General features: G+C 32.1%; 1 protein-coding gene across 1 annotated transcript in view; it reads left to right on the plus strand.

Annotated features, from left to right (window-relative positions):
* The first annotated feature begins 219 nt into the window (after positions 1 to 219).
* The window catches only part of LOC113394430 (prohibitin 1), a 70,035-nt gene continuing 55,293 nt past the window's right edge, over positions 220 to 14,961 (plus strand). The window contains exon 1 of the mRNA XM_064220745.1: positions 220 to 233. The gene's annotated coding sequence lies outside the window, so the exon portion shown is untranslated. The remainder of the gene's footprint in view (positions 234 to 14,961) is intronic.

Raw genomic sequence — 14,961 nt, forward strand, 5'->3', positions numbered from 1 at the left:
ACTGCTTCGTTTTTGTTGCAGGTTTACAGATATTCAGCCTTCAGTATGTAAACCCTACGATAGATCGCAAGTTATAAAAGTATTAGGAAAATGTATAGCACGATGCATCGCGGGCGCACGGCGATTTGTCGCATTTCACGGCGCGGTCGCGGGTCACGGCGTGGGGTCACGCCGTGATGTCACGCGGACTTTCAACCGGCCACGATAGTCCGATATGCCACAATTTACTATTTGTGAAGATCTAGAACAACCAAAATTTGAGCACGCTGATAGGTCATTTTTAGGTAAACGGTTGATGCCATTCGACCTGTGCTATAATAAACACATATAAACATATCATAATACAAACATAATATTTTCTGACTTCTTAGACTTCAGACTTAAGACAGACTATAGACATATGTCTATGATTTATAGCCACAGAACATATAATGTGCATTTTCATAAATATAAATTTTCTTTATAATTAAAAAATAACGTAAAACAATTAAATTCTATTTAGATTTTTTTGGTAATAATTTTTAAACAAACTTTGATATCCTGCAAGTGTGACATATTTATTGATCAAGAACATTTGTATTCATTAACTAATTTATTTAAATAAAATTAACTTAATGAATTGTGTATATAGTTACAGAAAATTCCAAAAGTTTATTTATGTACCTATATAAAATACAGTAAATGCTTACTGCGTATAAAATATTATGATAAAATAAAGTACACCGAAATATTATCCCATATGTACATTTATAACAAATTTATACCTACATGACTTGGGCTCATATAGTTTTAAGCATATTCACATATATATGTATAATTTAATACAAAAGTTGAATTCAATGAATATTATCAAAAATCACTTGATTCACGTTTATACTAATACTTAAGCTTATAAAATCGGGGTGAGGAGGGACGTGGTCACTAACAGTCATCATCATACGGCATTCCTCACACCAACAATGCCTCGCCTGTCACGGATCTCTCTGTTCACTGAGATGCCTTCATATCTCTAAATACACCGGTACTCAATAATAAAAATTAATGTTTTTTGTCGGTAGAATGAGTTTTATGTGGACTGGCCATATATTATATAAACAATAAATAATGAATATGTTAACGTAAAACTCAAATATATTAACTTAACTCAAGAAGTTAATATTATATTTCATCATGACATCAAAATATGTAATGTCACGTATTTGAAGGTGATGAAACTATATGATTTTATTTTGCAATGAAATATTTTACAAAAATCATTGTATTTTAAACAATTTGCTCTATTTAACACGCATAGCTAACACACCGTACCTTTATAACTATATGTTCGCATCCGACCTACCTAGTGATTCCGTTTTCCACAGCTGAGTGAGAACGCGCCTGACTTCCGCTTCCGGAGCCGCGCCCGCGCAGCATCCGCAGCCACCAGACCGACACGATCAATGCCTGTGAGTATCAGTTTAGTACCTATTTTTCCATAAATATGTATCATTCTGATCGTTTTTAATTTTATTACATTTTTTTTTTTGGTTTTCGAAATTTTTATATGAAAACAGTTTGAAAGAATATATTACGTTGCCAGATACTTTTATACTTTCATAAGTAATATGAAGTAACGAGATAGTCAATCTAGCCACATAAAATATTACATACTAAGAATTATTTTACTTGGAGGTAGGGCTTTGTGCAAGCCAGTCGAGGTACCACTCATCAGATATCCTACCGCCAAACACCAGTACTCAGTACTGTTGTATTCCGGTTTTTAGGATGAGTGAGCTAGTCTAACTACAAGCATAAGGGACATAGATCTTAGTTCCCAAGGTTGGCGGCGAATTGAGGATGTATGTAATAATGAATACTTTTAACAGCGCCATTGTGGTGACCACTTATCATCAGGTGGCCCATTTGCCCGTCCGCCTACCAATTTCATAAAAAGATGAGAAAATAAAATCATTCAAAATACAGACAGTCAATTGTCAATGTTTTTATTTGTCTTTTTAATGAAGAACGTATACAAAAAAACTACAATAAGCGAAAAAGGCTGTGAAAGGTACTCTCTGTGTTATATATATTGCTTGAAACGTAAACCTATATTAAGTATATAAAGGAATTACTATTAAGTGCAATTTTTTTGTCCCTTAAGGCAGATTGCAGATACTCGTGTGTCAAATCGGCTGAGCCGTCGGATGTCTACCCATTAGCCCGTCCGCCTTGACGCTTCCGACGCACAGGAAACAATGTCCTGACGTCATCCGCGTCTCATGTACATGTCATGATTAGGGTATAATATCCCGTTACAGAAATACGACAATGTTGCTTAAACAGAATTAAATAATCAATATAGATAGACTAGCTAGTATCAGCTTCACTAGGCGTGAATGATGCACTGTTTTTATGATTTAAAAATAAATATATAGGTATCCTACATCCTGCTCCGCGGCTTATTCGTGTATATAGTTCTATATGTCCCTAATTTGAACCTCTATAACTAATGACTTAGAACACTTAAAACTCAACAGAAGATTACGAGTTGAAATCCGGTAAATTTAGGCCAATTTTTTTCGTATGCAAAGCTCAAGTGCTTGCAATTTATTTTGTGCTCTACGATAAAGAAATCATGAAAAAACTTGAAATTAAATAAATAGAAAAGGAAAAAGGTCATTTACCTTCTAAACTACATGACAAAACAGAAGAATAGCTTAAAACATTAATAATATTTGTAATTATATCTATAAGTACTACAATTTACACACACATATGCATATCATACGAGTGGATGGATGTGAAATACAAATCGTCATGTCAGTGTTGCCATATTTACAAATCATTACATCGACGTTACAATATCTCTATATTAGTTATTAGCTGAAAGATATTCAGTATAATAGACGCGGAGACGTTGATAAACGATGTAATTTGAATTAGTCATATCAAACCGTTATAGAAAGTGCGATTAGATTCATAGAGGTCGCTTATACTTTATACATTCCAAAATCAAATCAAAATTTTATACCAATTGACTTAAAGTATGTGTGCAAAGTCACTTTTATATTGAGATTTACCGCAAATTCAAAATAACTTTGACAGAATAATCGGCAGGAAACTAAAAATATTTTTTTAAAAAATAACTAAATAAAAATGATTGTAACAATTACTTATATAAAAAAATACTTAACAGGAATGAAAGCAATGACTATAGGCGTATTACTAAAAAATGTAGTATGTGTTACGTCTGGATAAAGTAACGCTTTAATGGTGAAAGTTAGAGAGAAACAGGGTTTATCGATTACAAACAAACAAATCTCTACTCTTTGTAATATTAGTCGAGGTACATTCTTATTAACAATCCTTCACTTTGAAATCGAATTTGATTTAATAGTATTTCAATATAATATGAATACCATGAGATTGTGGCATTTATTTAAAAATATTAGTTAACTAATACTCGTGTGTTATCAATTTTTTATCAGTCATAACTCAACTCAAGTACTCGTTAATAATGTGGATTCACGAAAAGATCAACGTAATTAAATATTCTCGTATTCACCGACAGTACAAATGAAGAACCTAGCTGGCTTTTGACCGTTTCGATATCTGCAGGTGAAATATAATATATATAAAAGTTGAATGAACTAAAAAAAAAATATTATGATAATAAATACTTAAAATATGTTATGACAATTCTTATATCTCTATTCTATAACCTGCCTCGCTGGCTCATAAACCTGCAGATATCGAGGCATTGGAGAAAAAACCAGAATTGGCCCAGTAACAAATTTTTGGGTGTTTCTGTCAAATATTCTCAGTAGAAGTCCGAAGATTGGAAGGTCCGCAGTCATAACACTCACATTCCTTGGAAAGGACGTAAAGCCGTTGGTCCTGCGCTTGATCTCTCACCTGTCGTATCGGATGTACGAGAGCAAATTATACTTTTTTTTTTTAACCTTTTACAAATTAAATTGATAAATGTATTAAGTTTTCCATTCTTGCCCATCATTTCATCGAATCAAACTGATTATAATGGAAATAAAAATTCCTAGAAGACCGTTATTATATGCTTAGTAAAAAAACAATCAATAAAGCGTTCTATTAAAACGTTGAACACAAATAAAACACTGGTAGTACTAACTGAATTGGTACATTGAATTCCATTAACTTTTTTGTTTATCAATACCAGAGAGAATGATCGCGAATCTATATCCGTGGTATACAATTAAAGAAAAAAGTTATCAGTCGTCGTATCACAACATGTTTAATCTATATTTAAAAAAAAAAAATAACACAATAATTTCAAAATACTTTATTATATACATTTACATATTTATCTGATGAAAATTTGGTGTCTTGAATGTATTAAGACAAGTATTGTTTTCGTTCGAAGCTCCGCATATATCTGCAAATCTGATTTACATCAGTAGTGTAAATATCTGCACTACTGATATTGTATTCTATATCTACAGACAAAAACTCACCGCAGACAGAATACACAATACAGAAATATGACTCGCCTAGTATATTTTTTCTCAAATCAATATCATTAATTGTGATTGAGCTAGATTATGACGGCTAAATAATGTTTTTATGTCTATAAATGACATCCATAATAGTGTTTAAAATAAAATTGTATATTATTATTAAGTCAACAAGAATTGAACATACTTTGGGACATTTATTTGGTAAATTTATTTCACAGTTTGCTGGGCACGCGTTCTAACCACTGGGCCATGGAGTGGTTAGAACGCGTGCATCTTAACCGATGTATACGGGCTCAAATCCAGGCAAGCACCACTGAATTGCCATGTGTTTAATGTGTTTATAATTCATCTCGTGCTCGGCGGTGAAGGAAAACATCGTGAGGAAACCTGCATGTGTCTAATTTCAATGAAGTTCTGCCACTTGTGTTTTCCACCAATCCGCATTGGAGCAGCGTGGTGGAATATGCTCCAAACCTCAAAAGGAGGGGAGGACTTGCCCAGCAGTGGGATATTCACAGGCTGTTAATGTAATTAAAAAAAAAATTACAGGTTGCTGGACGCCTTAAGTACCTGGGCAAATGAGATTCGCTCGGCTCTAATGTACCTACAGTTATTAAAAAAATATGTTTTTTTTTTTTTCGAAATATTGCGCTTTTTCTGGACACACCCGCCTATGTTAATTATAGAATCAAAACCAGTCAGTCACTAAACATCTAATTCCCGAAGTATAACTATAATATAAGACAAAATTCACGGTAAGTTTTTTTAACTAAGATATTACGCCCCATATGCCTGCATGTTACGTTGGTCCTCTCACAATTCAAACCAAAACATAACTATACTAAATATTGCTGTTTAGTGGTAGAAAATGATGAGTCGGTGGTAGCTAGCCAGAGGGCCGGCATAAAATAAAAAAGTATTTTACTTTGTATCTAATAGGGTAAGTACCTACTGTGATTATCCAGTACATTACACAAAATATGAAACATTCTCAATAGGTCTTATTTAATATTTTTTATTATACCCTTGTAATAACTAGTATTCACCCAGTGGTCGAGATTACACCATAATCATTAATGAAATATTGAGGAAAGCACATTAATTTGCACTTTTCGTCCATTTTTTTAGACCAAAAGCTCAACAACATACCACAGAAAAATTAAAATAGTTTTAAGGCGAAAAAAAGGTCTAAACTGTTTCGTCTTTACCTATAACATAATTATGAACTGAATCTTGAATCGCTTCCTTTCTATCACTCTAAATAAAAAAAAAATCAAGTCAATTGCACAATGTTATTTAATCTATTAATTAGTCGTATGCGCAAAGCATGAAGGGTCAGTGGTCAGTAAGAGGATAGATCAGCTGGTAGCTCACATAGCACGCGCAGCCGCATCCTGCGAGATGAGACGGGCCTTCCTGCGCTACGCGGTTGCACGCGCCGCTGAGCGCGACCGGGGAGCGAGGGGAAAATAAACCATGATTAAAAATAAATGTTATGTTTGTTGTACGTCACATATCCGTAATAAACGTAAAATAAAAAGTAATTGATTCTTCGTCTGGTACTTATGTGTATTATGTAAATGTAATCATTTGTAGGACATAAATGATGACTGATATGATATGATGATGTACATACAAATATATAGTAATCATTATTATTATTATACCTATAAAAGTATATAATATTTATTAACATAAGAATTGATAATATTAAGTGCTTAAATATATACAAATATGAATTGAAAATAGTTACTGTATAAATGTTGACGTCGTGGAATGGTGGCAAGAATGCTAGCAGCATTTCCCCGTTGAATCGCAATTCCGATCATCTGCGCTAAAAACGAACCAGCCCTCCTGTCACCAGTGGAGGCAATAAAGCGAGGTGTTATACTTTTGATGAAGTTTTTTGCACCATTACGCCAAGAGCATTACTCATAAAAGTTGTTTACTTACTACAAATAATTTGTTAGAAATGGATTAAAATAGAAATAAAAAATGAATTAAAATTATTAACGTTGTAAGATAACTTAACATTTCTCATTATTTTTACTATAATAATGGGTTAATTTTTATGGCTCAATGTTCCCCTACTTCCCCAACTTGTGCGCGCTGGTATAACATTACGCATAGCGGCCGGACATCGCGCGCCCACCGTGCAATCTACCTCGGATTTAATTGTACCTACAGCATCACCTCACCTACTTTATAAACAATTCAAATTAACCTTCCATTACATATAAAATCGACTTATTCTCATCTAATACATACATATTATATTTATTATAACAATCAAATAATATAGTTATGTAAATTTAGCATGATTTTGCAATTAGTAATTTTAAATAACAGTAGTTAGATTCCTTTTTCTTTTTTCTCTATTTAGGAAAGTTACTCGTTAAACTCTTTCTGAAAGTACTTTCACTTCTACTTAACAAGTATTCTTAAAGTAAATATATATTCAATTCTAGTTATATCACGGTTACTTCTTTTGTGGAAAAGTTACAATAGTATTTAGGTATATAAAGTATAAAATTCATAATTTAAGTAATAATAATATTTGTGTATTTGATTTTTTTATATTATTCCGCGATGGCAACAACAAAAATAATCCTTATATATTATACACATGTCTCGTAAATATATACTTTCATAATTTCAATAATAACCAAAGGGGTCAAAAATAAAATCAGATCAATTCGAATACTAGGAGTTTTGGCAGTTAGTGTTTACACAACCATACATTTTGCAAATTGTTCCTGGTTTCTAAGGTTAACTATATGTTATGTTGGGTAGCTCTCGGGTGATGGGAATAAGTGCACAGTTGGTACACCTGAATTGGCGCAAAAACTTGTACACAATAACATACCCTGCCCAGCGCTCCGTTAACACGTCTCCATTGAGAATATCAGTTTTATGAATCGAACCAAACAAATATATATAATCAAAATAATTACATTCGAGACTCTAAATAAAATCATAATAGTAAGTAGTAAGCACAGACGATATTCTAAAACTTTTATAATGATATCTTCTGTTATTTTCGCAGTTCATATGCGTACTTTAAGTATCAGATCAATTAAAATTAAATTTAACATGATGATAGCAATTGTTACTGAATACTTTATCGAACTTAATTTCAGATAGTATAAAGCGTCTTTAAGATGGTAAATATCTCGTATTCCCAAATAAAGAAGCCGCGAGCACAAAAGCTTGTATAATATTCAATAGATAATATGGTTATACGCACACGCTTATTATACTTCACGCTTCTTATATAATAGTACCTTTAACGCGTCAATATTATATTATTATCGAACATGAAATCATTATTCATAAAATCTATAATTTTATGTAAATAAGTAGCACGCGTCTTAGCACCTTTTTATTACGAGCCAGTGGCACAATATTATACAAAAAGGTTGCCACGGGGACGAGATATATTTACACATTAATACGTCAAATTCGATAGTTATGCAAAATTTTATGTCACCTGACGATACTCAAATATTTATATCATGATTTTATATTCGTGGTCATTGAACTTTGATGTCGGATACAGTCGCCGCAAAAAGCATTGTGAACGTTCATACAATTTTTATTCTTTTTTCTGAACTAATTTGTTAGATAGTGCAGTGTTTTTTCTTTTCAGACAAAATTACACTTTCTCCGATGGAATGAGATTGGGTCTATTACCAATTGCAAGTTATGAAAACCCTTAAAATCAACAAAGTTTATCATAGAACAAATATACATCGAACACACTAATATATAATAAAGATAATTATTAAAAAAAAAAATATCTACGAATTATCGACGGATCTTTAAATAAAAGAGAACAGGTGAATCAAAGGCAATCATGGGTCATTGACTGTTTGAGTGTCATTTGTGTGCGCGACTGTAGTTCTTTCAAATGTGCCATTGTAACCTATTGTGTTATCTATCGGTGTAAATTGTTCAAAATAAACACAATGTTTAAGCATTGTAGTCCTTTGTGTTGTTCTATTATGATCTCTCTGATTATAATAAGGACGAGTACAGACATCAGGCTCGTCTATTTCCTAATAGACTTGTTAAAGAGTCTCATTTTTATAGAATACCTGTGTGTTATAGAAATGAGCTCAAACATTCTATTTTCAAGCTAAATAGATCCGTTTCGAGATGTAAAGAGACTTGCTTAGAAAGGCTTTGTTTCTCAAATTGTCGCGACTCGACTTGTCTGCGTCGGACTTAAGATGGCAATGAATGCTTTTTATGTAGTCATTGTTGGTTAATTAAGACGTCGTTTGTAGTGTTTTATTGGTTCTGTGGGTCACCGGGTGAGTGGTGTGTCTGTTTGTGTCTCTTGCTGCTAAATCGATTCTTTTGTTGGTGGATGGGTGCAATTATGTGTTTTATGTAACGGTTTGAATTGAAATTGATCGGAATCATCTGTTGGCTTTGTTTTATTGTTTATGTTTATTGTATTTGTAATCATACTATAAAAATATGTTATAAGCTTATAAAAAACTTTTCTTTATAGATTACTTAGGTATTGTTTTGTAAATTTGAATTGTGATTTTTTTGTCGAGTATTTTACTAAAAACGCACGGAACCTTAACATTTTACCGAACCAACTATTAATTTCTAACAACCAATTTGTAACCCGAAGATATAATTTAAAGATAACGCATAAACACGTGTTGGAATTCACATAAAATCTGCGCAACAAATAAATACCGTCACACACAGAATTATTTCTGCCCTGAATGAATTTAATACGCATTTTAAAATACCTTTTCACGTGGGATTTATGACAGCGAAACCCGTTCGAAGGGTGGTCCGACTTAGGGTGTCGGCGAGGGGTACCTTGGACCCATTTTCTTATATATTTTTTTCTCCTTGACAAACCCCAGCTGCTATAATACGACATGTTATAAATAAAATCGCGATTTTGACCCGTCACGCGTATAAGGGATGCTCGTTATATTCGATGTCACAAATCGTTTTATCGCTTTGATCTTGAACTGTAATCTCTAATGAATAGGAAATAAAGTTTAATATCACGTAGACATATATTTTGTGAGTGTATATCAAAGTTGGGTTTGCGCTACATATTCGACACAGGACGTCCTTTCTGTTTTGCAACAATTATTTTTGAACCGAACTGGAACAGCTTGAATACGTATGTTATGATGATGTTAAATTTTTAAATATTAGCGATATAATACAATTTTAATACGACAAACAACATCTATAAAATCTGCAACACCACCCTAAGAAAGCTTGTATTAATAATAAATATTTAGCGCACATTTAATTGCATCCCCAGATTCAAGACTCTTCCGCAGCACCGTGGGAACTGCCTCGTCCCCTCCTATACACAACCTCTAGCCAATCCACTCACTAGCCAACCGAATTGTTGCTTAACGCTTACTTCATAAAACAATATCGATATAAGCTATTTTCTTATTATGCGATCCTAACGTAGATCAATTCGAATTTCGAATAATATTTAAATATTCTTAACATTTTTTTTCGAATAAATATACAAGCTATTAAAAATATATATCTACGGATGCTTTTAAGTGTAATATCATATTAATCAATTGGTCTATGTAAGGCAATAAGCCGATTATACAATATTGATTAAAAATTAATTATGTATCACAAAAAAACAAAATTTAATTAACGAGATGTAACAGTCTAAAAAAAGTCCTAAATTTATCCGATTTTTTACCACTCATTACCTCACAAAGGCTATCGTAACGTTATTATAACGAAAGTAATAATTTCGGATCGCACAACCGATCGGGTGTAAAATTACATCTACGAAAATAAATTAAACACCAATCACGTAACACCATCTCTTTAAGTTACGTTGAAATATCGTTATAACGCATAAAGCCGGCTGCACGCACAGCGTCTTTTTCACTGATCTAAATTCAAAAATATTTTTTTTTTATTTGAGTTGTATTTATAGCTATTACAAATAAATTTAAAAAAAGAATTGATTAATTAGCTGTTGCTTTTTTGAAAATATATTTAAATAAAAAAAATAATGTACGTAGATGTAATTTTACAAATATATATTGTATATTTATGAAGTGGTAAAAATTCAATCAAAAGACTAAAAGTGATGAAAGTAAAGTTGTGTTAACGATTTTGTTGTTGTGGGTATATGTAGATAATAGATAAAGGTTAATTTAATCACTTACATACTCTTAGAATCTTCATTTCTTTTAATAGAAAAATACATGTCATCTAAATATATTTAATATTTTCTAGATAATGCTCATCGAAATTAACTTTGCTTTTGGACATATTATATCCATGATACTAACAACTGTGACTTAATATTATATATATATTTTTTAATTTACACCCTGTAAAGATACAATTTATATATATGCTTGTTATGTAGAATAATAATAATAAAAACCATTACAATTTTTTCGTAATATTCTTAAGCGTTTACTTTTGTAGGCGTTAATCGGTTTAGTCTGTAGTAAGCCTTAAAACCAGTCATAACGAATGGACCGAAAAATAAACTTTTCAAAGCACAAATACGCGGACGTAAAGTTTATTGGAAGGAAAAAGTAACGGCAAACAGTTCGTAGTCGTTCGATAGTATCACCACAATTAATATAATATTTGCGATTTTGTTTCTAAGAAAAACATTCAAATATTTATTTTTCTTTCTAGGAATCGTAATATAATTTCAAATCGTTCATTTCGTATTTTAGTATTAAGCAACGCATGATGCTTAACGATAATAAATTGGCATTAATTATATTTTTCAAGGGCAGTTTGAATTATATTATACCTATGAAATTATTGAGACTCCCGACCGTTTTGTGACGTCATGTCGCTTGCGCATACTATCTATCCCAACGGCGAATGTCATCTTGTAAATCGAATATGATCGAGATATGTATTATCATTTACGTTAATACTTTACTAGTACTGTTAGTTTCGTATAGTACTCTTAGTTTTAATACAAGATCGTTCAAGTATAAATATAATCTGCAAAAATAACTATTACCTTCACATTTGAATAAAATCCTTCTTTTCTATACACTTACAAAACACAACGGACCTGTCAACATTAATTATACCTTATTTAACGTAAACCGTCCAACGGTTTGTAGAATCAACCCCAACAGAACGTCCATTCTCAAGAATTATCGTAATTTAATAACCCAGTCTTAGACCCGTTACTGCACCGGTCCGGTTCCCTTTGCATTAAGCTCTATTCACTTGCGAAATCGTACAATTGATCACTTGTCTGTCTGTCATTGTCGAAATTCTATGGCATATGTAAATTTAGAAATCGCAAAAAGTGTTTAGAGTCATAAATTCGTAGAGTATTATGTAGATCGGCATCTTACCACGTGTTTATGAGAAAGATTTAAAGATAAACGTAATGATCTTGTTTAACTTGCTAATCATTTGTACAAGTTGTAGATGTGGCGATAAAACTCGCCCTAATTCCGTAGTGAGGGGAAATGTTATGTTTAGGAAAGATTTTATACGTAAAATGTATTAAGTTACAATAGGTACCTGTTAAATAAAGTACAATATGTTTACTTTTTATTCCTGTGTGTTGATTTAATTTGATTAGATTAAATTAATAATGTCATTCGTAATTACTTCTGAGGAGTATTTGTACTTATTCTTATATTTCATTAGGAAAGGAAAGACTAAAACCTCCTCTATTTTTAGTAAGAAGGTATCAAGCTTATTCTGTTCCAATACAGGTTGATGTGGTAAATTTTCATCCAACGCTTCCATGAATTTCATCTCAATATTTTATTTCATTAATAACAAAGAATTAAAAAAATAAAATTAATCAAAACATTCAAAGATAAGGAATAAACAAAAAATATCTCACTCTGGACTCTCGCACCTACGAAATTATTTAAGCCCGTCACTAAAAAAAGTGAAGGTCATAATCCAATACAAATAGCACCATGTGATAGCACGTAAAACAGGCGACCTTGCCAGCTTATGATGATAAAAAAGCTTCATTTACACTGCAACTGTTATTTTGAATGAAGAGCCATTGTGCGACACACGCCCACACGCGACGACCTAACAGGTGTTGCATTGTTATATGCAAATTACACTTTCCCTCTCGAACTATACAATTTTTGGCTACTATGTTGCTACAAATGATTGAATTAAAAACTATGAATCAATGATCGTGACTCGGAGCTTAGGAGAACATTTTTACGAGATTACATTACATGACCTCCACAAGTAGTCCGAGATTATAAGATATAGATTTGTATTCGAAATACGAATATAATATGTTCCGTGAAAGGGTTTTTTTTTTAAGTTACGCAATTAAGTTGTTTGTTGGCAATGTTTTAGTTTGTAATGTTCAGTATTAATGAATTGTTATTTTCCACGTACTTACAATAATTAAACATCACCTAAGTAATGAATGAGAAAACATACTATACATGGCTTTATATGGTTTAATATGGCTTTTCGTTATTGCTAAATAATATTTCGCAAATGTCACGTCGGATGAAGAAACCGTATAGGTACATATTGATGTAACTTTTACCAAGTTTCTATGACATCCTGTAAATGTTCCACTGCTGGTTTAATCGGTTTTCTTTTTGAGGAGAAGGATTGGAGCTTATTCCTCCTTATAGGAGAAGGTTTGGTGGATATACATGTGGCAGAATTTATTTCAAATGAAGCCTATACAGGTTTCCTAGTAATGTTTTCATTCACCGCCTAGCACGAGATGAATTATAAACACGAATTAGTATATGAAAATTCAATGGTGCTGGATAAGGATTGAGCCCACAATCATCGGTTAAGATGCACGCTTTCTAGTCGCCGTGCCATCTTTTCTAGCTATATATTTTCTAGCTATATTATAAGAAATTAGTAAAGTATTCAATTATTTTGAAAATCAATACAATATTTTATAGATAGGTTTCCGAACAATTATTTTTTCTGAGTTTAATTGTCGGTTTGGTTTTTGTTTTAGTTCTAGAAACTTCCTATGTTACTTAGATTTATCGACGGTAAAAAAAATTCTCACAATCTTTAACCCCGACCAGAAAAATATTATGGAGGAATCTCGTCGATGCTACTTCTTAACAATCATATTTTCAAATAATCAACGTACATACATAAACGATAAATTAAAAAAATACATATATCTATTTGATCATATGTATGATTGCTATATAATAAATTCATATTACATATGAACAGCAAAAAATTCAGCTTCAGCCATACTTCCCCGAAGAACATATAACTATAAATCAATCCTTTAAACTAAAAGTAGTTGCCAAGTATAAGCTGAACACGACAGACAAGCCAAGGGCTTTGTTAACGTTCGTAATGCGATGTACGTGCGAAGTATCAATTTAAGGAACTTACAAGTTATATTCGCAACTCTATAAAGGGTCAAACTAGTATTCAAATGGTTCTATTTAAGTACGAAGGTCAGACGGTCATTATCTATCGATTTAGTTTAGTGATGTGACCGTTACGACTATTATCGTGGGAATTGAAATAAAATACAATTTAAATAAAGACTCGGCAACGATAGTTTTAACAGTTAGTATCCTTGTCAAATTAATTTGTAAATGCAAGAAGTTGCTTTATTGTTACTTTTTGGAGTTGAAGCTGTGGCGTTTGAAACGTCATAGAGCGTTTTTGGATGCAAGATTTTACTTGTGTCCTCTTGAATGTATGCTCTAAATACATTAGTTCGTTGTCGTAGTCTTGCAAAAATTGTACCAAATAAACTATGCGAATATCTATTTTGACCATCCACAAAAAATCTAAATTGTTTCTGTATGTATTTTATTACATAAATTAATTAAAATAATGACAGTGTATGTTTACAACTATAGCGTTTTCAATGTCAAAATAGTTCAAGCCTTTGCTACGGTCGAATTAGTCCCTCCTACATCAATCTAATCAAAACTAGCAACTGCGAAACTTGAAACGGCCAAAAAACAAGGAATCATGATAGCTTTAGTGCAAAAACACTATGTAAAAGAAGCTGCTAGATTTAGGTAAAGATTCTTGTCTTAAGGAGAGAGTTTCTACACTTTATCCGCATATAAAAGGGCGGTCCTTTTCTAGATAGGCTTGTATGTGTATGATGTGCGTACTATATTCATTTACGCAAAGTAAGGGTGCGTCTCACTTAGTGGATAAGTCTCGATTGTTCTCGACCGTCTAGTCCGATATTATTGTTAAAGCAAATTGATCGAAATTTTTGACGTAACATTAAATACGTATCTTTCGGGTGTGACCTAGCAGGTTACTATATTGGCATAGCCAAATGTTAAAGCACCTTTATGGCATGTGCGTGAAGGCTTCTCACATAGTGTAGCATTAACTAACAGGAAGTATAATTTATAATATGTATTTATATATAGATAAATATAATAACGTATTACTTTTCCATTTAAATGATTTTGAGTACTTTCATTTACTTTTTAAAGAAGAAAGAAAACACATGCTCAATCGA

The sequence above is a fragment of the Vanessa tameamea genome, chromosome 4 (genome assembly GCF_037043105.1).
Source record: "Vanessa tameamea isolate UH-Manoa-2023 chromosome 4, ilVanTame1 primary haplotype, whole genome shotgun sequence".
NCBI lineage: Eukaryota > Metazoa > Arthropoda > Insecta > Lepidoptera > Nymphalidae > Vanessa > Vanessa tameamea.